Here is an 8240-nt window from a genome sequence, read left to right on the forward strand (position 1 = left end):
TTTTTAGCATACTTGGTTGCTTATAAAAGTGTTTTGTCTTGAAAAAGGTCATCTTGAAGGTGAAGGTGTTGGCAGCTCAGAGCCAGAGCTACTTAATATTTCATCTTTGTCTTTTGAAAAAGTAGTACAAGGATTTTAAATACAGACGAACCATTCTCCAGTCTACTGAGGGAGAGTCTTATTTTCAAATCTGCAGCCATGAGTTCATATTGAGGCTGGCTGGAGGCTTGACTGCAGAACTCTGTGGTTGCAGCTGGTTACCAGAGTGTTGTGAAAACTGTAGAAAGCAGAATTGGGCTTGATATCTAATCAGTACTGAAACCTGTAGGCCCCTTCGCTTGGCAACAACTGGGAAAAGAAAAGAATCCAAATACAGGATTTGACTCATGAAGAGCAGGAGTAAAAATGTTGTTCTGTGACTGTAGAATGGAACATAAAAACGTGGTTTTGGTTCTTTGAAACTGGAGCTTTGGTTGCAAATAGAATGTGGGCATAATATTGAAGTTAGGAAAAGCGTTTCATTCCAGTCTGCTCTAAAACGTGACGCCGCAGAAAAGGGTTGTATTAAATGTTTGAACACACGTGTTAAGATTTCGAGCTAAATGGTTTGTAGTAATGTGGGATGAATCACGGTGAGACGGGGGTGTTTCTCGAGAGTTTTCTGAATGGGTACGTACTCCTCTTCACACTCTTCAATGCATCCACCCGTCAGCTTCAAGTGCAAAATTACCGCTGCTAAAAAAAAATAGTAAAAAAAATTGCGGATGACAAAAACCCGGCAGAATGACTGAAGGCAGAACGGCCGAAGGCCGCCTTTCGGAGCACGCACGATGCTCGATGAGCTCAGCAGGTGCTGTAGGGCCGGCGAACCGGGACCCCAAGCCCCGCGGCCGTTCCCTCACAGCCGGTGGTGCGGGGCGGGTGCTCAGCGCGGCCGCCCTTGCGGCGCGGCCCCTTTAAATCCCCCTGGAGGTCACCGGAGGACTCGCCCCGGGCCAGTCCCGCTCGCGCCGCCCGAGCCAATCCCTTCCCCCTGCCCTGCCCGGGGCCAATCAGAGCGGGCCGCCTTGGAGGCGGGAGGCCAGTCCTGTGATTGACGGCGCCGCTGGCCAATCATCGCCAAAACCGGAGGGCGGATGCGCGGGCACGGCACCCAATAGGCTCGCGGTCGAGTGGGCGGGTCCGGGCGCAGCGAGCCCCCGCCGAGAGGCCGGGGGAAGGAGGGGAAGATGGCGGAGTGAGGGGCGGAGGAGGCGGAGGGGCCGGGCCGGCCGCGGCCCCGCGGCCTCGGCCGCGCTCAGGTGAGTGCGGCGGGAGCGGCGGCTGCGTCCAGCCCGAAGCCTGGTGCCGGATCCCTGACTGGGCTGGGACCGAGCGCCCGCACACCCGCCTCCCCGTCCCGCCCCGTGATTGGGCTGGGCCCAGGCTCGGGCTCGTTCCCGCGGCGCCGGGCCGGAGCAGCGGGAGCGGCCGGGCGCCGTCGCCGCGCCCGCGCGAGCGGGGAGCGGGCCGGTGGCCGTGTGGGGACGGACGGCAGCCGGAATCGGGCCGGTCCCACCCGCTCGCTGCCCTGGAAAGTCTGAACAACTTCGGCGCTTGGGACGAGGGCGTCCGGCAGCTCCGGCCCGGGCTGCAGCAGACGGCCGAGGGGAGAGCCTGCTCCTGCACAGCGGTGCCCCGCAGCCCACTGGGCACAGCTGTGCCCGCCAGCGACCTGGGGAAGGGAAACCTAAATTATCGTATGAAATGAGGCTTCGCATGTCTGCTACGAGCATAGCGCCGAATACAGCTACGCTGCTGTTATCGTTCTTATTCATTCGATGTGTGGGCTGGATGAATTCTGCTGATCTGAATGGTTATATCCTTTTATGATGTCTGTAGTGCTGACACAGGAGTGCACAAAAGGAATGGCTTCCTAATTGTTTGACAAAACCGGAAGGTACAAAAATCTACCCTGCAAAACGAGTTTTATGGAAAGCGGAGAGATTATAGTGGAATTTGATTTAGCCCTATGCATTCTTGTTGATAATAAGGTAAAAAGAATTTAAGGCACCATGAAACACGTGAAACTGTGTTCAGTTAGTACTAAATGCAGTAACTGTTTTCAGTTAGTACTAAATGCAGTAACTGTTTTCAGCTAGTGCTAAATGCGCTATCTTTTCCTTACAAGTTAGTACCATGCAGGCCAGGTATGCCCTGAATTCTTCAAAATTGTCCGTGGAATTTTGGGGTAGAGAATGGTACTTAGTTTAAATCTGAAGAAAAAAAAATGGGGGGATCAGCAGTTCTTACTGAAAGCAAAAGAATTCATGTCGCTAGCGTGAGATTCCTTGTGTTCTATATTTGATAGCAGTTCTTGAGTTCGTCCTGGAATTGTGATTGCATTTTCAATCTGCATGGCAGGTAAAAGAAACAACTTGAAGTGGTTAAATGAGAAGCATAGCTTTAGATTTTGTGGAGATGTGGTGTGTTTGCACAGATGACCTAATAATGAAGTAGTTGTTTGTAACTGGTGAAATAACTCAAAAGAAATATAAGTGTGTCTTATAATTAGTTCTGAAAGCAGTAGCTACTTAGGAGAAAAATTTCTTAGGGAACATTTTACAGATATTCGTGTGCAACATTAGTCATGTAGTAACAATAATAGCAGCTTAGGAGCAACATAATATTAAGACACAGTATGCTGCCACTGATGAATATTTCTACTTACACATGTCTGTGTATGAACTTTTAAAATATGTTAGAAGATTTGTCTTTGGCATACTACATATAAAGATAATGATATTATCATTAGAAGAATAGTAAGCAATCAGCTTACTTTTGTGTGAAGTTGTATACTACTTTAGCAGTAAGAAATTCATATGGATTATTATTTATTCTTAATTGCTTTCAATGCACAATGCTGTGAGAAGTAGTATCTTAAAAATAATATCAGAATTTCCTGTTGCTCTGGTATATGTCAAATCAATATGCATTGGTTTACAGTCTTGCCCACAGTGCTGTGAGTCTGCAGCGTGAAAATTTGCATGAGCGGGCTATGCATCTCATGGTTGTCAATTCTTATTCAGGGGTGTCAAAAGTCATGGGCCAGCCAAGGCTAAAAAGTCCTGACCAAGTTTGTGAAGAGTCTGGAGTATCACTTGAACACCTCCCACATTCATTCTTAAAAACTAAAAAAGGAGCAGTGTTTGAAACCAGTCCTGACATGCCAGAGTGTATGTGAGTGTGAGATGCAAAACCTGCACAGTCTTTAGGGGATTAAAAAAATGAAGAGGGTTTTTCCAAAATAGAATGTGGAAGAGGAGTTGTTTCTTTGCCTGAGCAGTGTTCCTAGGGCACGTTCCTACAGTGTGGGTATCATGGAATTGAAAGCTCATCTTTAAGCAGTTTTCTCTGCTGTGGTACGAAGTACTGTTAAAATATTGTGCCAACAATAAGTAGATGTGCATTGGAAACCTGGTAAAAGAGGAAAGGGGTTTCATTTAAAAATACAGAGTGAAACAAAAAATTAAGGTGGTGTGTGTGTGGTGCCTGAGATGTCTCTACAGCAGCCAAGCACCATGCTATGGATCCAGCAGACTGGCAGTCTCTGTTGGCAGGGGACAAAAGTTGACAGGTCCTTACTGTCTCCTGGCCTCTTCCTAGGCTGGCAACCACTCCAGGCTTCAGATGTGCCTTTGTGAACTCTTTGGGAGGGAACATTGCCCTGTGTCTCTGCATTGTCCTGGCTCTGGGTTATCGGTGTTGTCTCCAGATGTGGGTGTGTTCTGAAGTGGCAGGGGATGTGACTGCCAGCCTGGGTGCTGCTTCTAAGAGCCCAGTTCCTGCTCAGTGCTACATTTGGTGCACACACTCAGGCTCCCCTGTTCTTTCTCCAGTCACACCAGTCTTAGACTTTCTTTTACAAGTTCTCACCTTTGCCTTGTAGCTTGGATTTAGATGCTTACTTCAAAGTTGCCTAGAAAGCAAAAAGAGCATGAAGGCAGCTAATTTTTTGCAGGACTGTAAGCTACTTTCTATTGTATTTGTGTTTGTAATTTAAGCGCTTGTTGTTGTTCAGTTTCCAGGTTAAATATGGCAGTTTTTAAGCCATCGGGAAAACCACAGTAGACTCGTGGGGGCTGGTTTTGCTTTCTTTATCTCTGTAGGTCTCCATTATACTTCCAATTTTTTATGTATTGGTCTTTCTATATAAACCTGCTTCTAGATCTTTCCTTCCTTGCTTCCTTGTACTTCTCAGGGTCTAGGCAAGAGAAGTGGAATCATCTTCTGAGTATTTTTAGTTCTGCTCATCTCCTGGAGGATTTGTGTCTGTATAAGAGTCAAAGATAGTATTTTGGAAAGCCAGATCTGATGGATCACAGTTTTTATTGTCCCTTAAAACAGAGCATGGAGGGTGGAGTGGAAGTTGGTTGCATAACTGTATACTATTATATTAATATAGTCTCCAATTCCAGTGTGCTGTTTATGTCAGAACACCAACTTTGGTGTTTTTTTTTTTTTTTTGCCATACTGATGGATTGGTAATACAGTATGTTAATATATATGAGAAGACAAATATTGCAGTTGTGCTGGTAAATTTATGAGATAGTACTTCATCTCTTTTTGGCTTTGGAATTCCTGAAATTACCGAACTTCTTCAATACAGGCACCTCTCTGAATGTGAGATTTAAAGTTCATGGAAACTAATCTTTAGTTATGGTAGAGAAAAAAAAATGGGCAATAGGTCAAGACTTAATGAAAATAATACATTCTGAATTTTTAACAAAGAAGGAGTCATGTAGGCAGTGTTTAGCTTTCACAGTTATTTCTTGCTCCACATCAATTGTTTGTGTGTTCAGTACAGTATGAAACAAGAAAAATGGCTTTTTTTTTCTTTGTGATGTCCACTAGCTTTTATCTGAAGAGTTGATAGTGTCACCGTCAGTCTCAGTGCCTGCTCATTTTCAATAACCTTGATATATATCCACTTGCATTTGCAAGTTCTGTTGGACTGCTGTGAACTCTGTGCTCACATAATTGATGAAAGTCAGGTAGAGAGTGTATCAAGCAGAGTAGTTAAAAACAGGGGCATTCAAAGTCAGTGAACTTGTTAAAATTAAAAAAAGTAGGTTAAAGCTAACTGAATTTCAGTGTTGGATGAACCAGTCCTTTGCTTGAGTTGCTTTAAATGTCACCAGCTGCTTTCTTTTTTAATAAGACTTACTTTAGTGCTTAGTTTAGTTAATTCACAGTCTTATTGAAAGAAGTCCCAGCTTTTCAAAGATTGGATTGGTTTCTATTATGTGGTTTCTATTATGACAAGGCAATTTGGGATTATTACCAATTAATTACCAATGCTGGTAACTGTTCCTTTTCAAGCTAATTCTTTTGTGAAGCATATGCTGTTGGTTCCTTAATGTCTCAAAAGTCCCATAGTGCTTGACTGGTTCTTGAGGGAAAATTTGAGTAGGAAGGGCCAGAACTAACAACATGCGAAGGAAGTAACTACCCTGAAATAGGGATTGTCTTATGGCTGGGGATTTTCTGAAGGTCCCGGTGCATGGTGCTTGTAGAAATGCTGTGTTGTGCAGGAGTGTGGCAGCTAATAACTCTGCTAAGGAATTTTGAATGATTTAGATTCTGTATGATGAGATAGTTCTGCTTATAGCAATCCATTATTCTTCCAGTTAGGTAGTCAGCTCAGCATCCTCACTACAGTGGTTTGTTATTAACGTGAAAGAGTTTCTTGCCTTACTGGAGACTGAATATGTGTCCATCTCAGTTCCCATAAAAATGAAATGTGTGCTTCAATTATTTAAAGTTTGTGTGTCTTTGCTCTTCCACAGTCTAATTATCTTGATTTAAACTAAAAGAGGGGGTATATCTGATAATTTGAAAAATAGCATCAGCATGTTTTGTGTAGGAAGTCTAAAAATGTTACTTGGTTCATGGAAGGTACAGCTAATCTTTTGTGTATTATGCAGATAATCATGTATTATCTGAGCTGCTTCCTAGATGCAAATTTAATTTTGTTTGTTAATCTCTTTCTTTCTCAGCTCACGGAAGAGGATGTGGAATGATCAAAAATAATGGTGAGTACACTTGGGAGGTTATTTAGGTACTAAATGTAAGGTACTAAACCAAGTTTGTCAGCTGATTTAGTTCCCTTTTCCCTGACCGAAGAAATCTGTCATTGAGATTTAAATTTTTTGTAGTGTGCTTTCAGAGAAATGGAATGTTGCCACAGTGTCAGATTTCAGCTTGGGCTTCACCTGAAAGAAACATTGATTTGACTATTATATGTTCTAACAAGAATAAATGCCTTGAAAGTTATAAAATCCCTGTCCTGTGGTGTCATTTGCTCTGCTAAAACAAATTGTATTAACTTGTAATAGTTTTCTTAAAAGTGTTATTTGTTAAATTATAGGATTGGAAAGATGATAAAATAACCAAGTGTAAATTATCAAATAGAAAAAAAGTACATTCAGAATTTTTGAGATTACAATAAACTTCTGTAGTTTTATTTTTTCCCAGTGAATGAAATAAAGATATTCTGGTAGTTAAGGTGTGCAACAAAGGGCTATATTCTGTTCTCAGCTCTGTCACAAACCTTTGGCATGTTTTATTGCAGCTCTCCAGGTCTGTTTTTCCACATCTTCATAAGAATAAGATTTTCCCAACAGTCGATGGTCAGCCCAATGATCAGCTGAAATATTTGAGTGACTCAAGAGAGATATTGATAGTGACATGTACTATATTGCCATTTTCATGGTCTGCTCACTGCTTCTAACATAGGAGCTGAAAATTGTCACTGGAAGACTATTTCTGGACTTGATCAACGGAATGGTTAAGGTAATTAAAATAAGAAATAGAGACAGGGAAAAAAAAGGAAGAGGTTAGTTATTCTCATGTTCTTGTATATGAGAAAGATTTTTTTTCCCCTCTATTTTGCATCTCTTATTTTAGCACAAGAGAATGCTAATAAACATTCTGGCAATAGCGATGCAGGAGTGCAGCCATGTTAGCTTCTAACTTAATGCAAAAATATCAGTGTTAACAGCTGCTGTAGCTGGGTAGTGCCAGGTGAGTATCACTGATGGAAGGCCAGGAGATCTGTGAAAAGATGAGTTCCTGAAATTTGGCTATGCTGTGAATAAGTGGGGAGAAATGAGTAAAAGTAAGAAGCTAATGTATGTGATCTTAAAACTGTTGTAAGTGCTCTTTTCCTCTCTGGCACTGACAGTTTCATAATTAGTTGGGTGGTAATTTATGATGTCTCTTTGAGCTGCAACCTGCTAGAGCAGAGTACATACACTCTGTGCCATGTGCGCTCTGCTGCTGCCTCTTTGTTGTCATCTCTGTGTTACAGACACGGCTGAAGCCCCACAGCTGATTAACAGTGGTGTATTTTTAGCTGCATTGCTTCTAAGTGTAGTGTAAGTGTGTAGTTCAGCATTTCTCAAGTGTTTCCTTAGCCAGCTTATGGCCATCTAAAGTTAGATACAGAATTTTACAGACCAAGGGACTGTTGCTGTTCGTGAAACCAGGTAATTTTATCCATTAGAGTCAGGCTTTTAAAATAGTGAACTGGTGGGCATTTTAACGTTGAATGTATTTTATTCTGATTACTAAACTACCTTCCCTGTTTTTTGATTTGGAATTTCAGATCCTCTCCTAAGAAGGTGGTCCTCTTGCTTGGTCAAAGGCTATAAAATGTGGAGATTTCTCTTCTAGCAAGTAAAACTCGTTCTTCATTTCCATGGAGCTGAATGAACAAAGATCTGTCCACTTCTGTTCGAATCATCTCACCAAACATTTGATTCACCAGATGACTTCCCCCACAGAAGTAGCCCACTGTTTTATCAAAACTCAGAAGCAGAGTAACAGAAATCGGCATTTGTTTTCCTGAAAAAATGTCTTCTGTGCCAGCTCTTCATACAGCTTTCTGCATTCTGTTTTAAAATGAAAAATACTTTGTAATCAGATGCAAGTGGAAGCTGGTGTTTTTCACTGGTATTTCCTTCTTAATTTTAGGACAGTTAAATACTTCTCTGTGTCAAATTGGAATTCCTAGCAGATAAAGCGTCTGCATGCATTGCTGTGTCACACTGACCTGATATATATGACAAGTTGCAGGAGGAAAACCAGAATGTTTTCTGCAAGAAACTTACCAAACAACTAGGGGTATCTCATACAGGTATTTTCTAGTCCAGGTCCCAGGCTTGACTTTGTAGATAGGCGTCAACTCACATAAAGCA

At 42.4% G+C, this 8240-nt stretch overlaps 1 long non-coding RNA gene across 1 annotated transcript; it reads left to right on the top strand.

The window, feature by feature from the left end:
* Positions 1-1208: 1208 nt before the first annotated feature.
* On the top strand, positions 1209-7965 carry LOC131559298 (uncharacterized). The gene is made up of 4 exons (XR_009274860.1): positions 1209-1301; positions 6039-6074; positions 6614-6834; positions 7649-7965. It is a non-coding gene; the product is annotated as an uncharacterized LOC131559298 (long non-coding RNA).
* The last annotated feature ends 275 nt before the right edge of the window (positions 7966-8240 follow it).

This window comes from Ammospiza caudacuta, chromosome 6 (genome assembly GCF_027887145.1).
Source record: "Ammospiza caudacuta isolate bAmmCau1 chromosome 6, bAmmCau1.pri, whole genome shotgun sequence".
NCBI lineage: Eukaryota > Metazoa > Chordata > Aves > Passeriformes > Passerellidae > Ammospiza > Ammospiza caudacuta.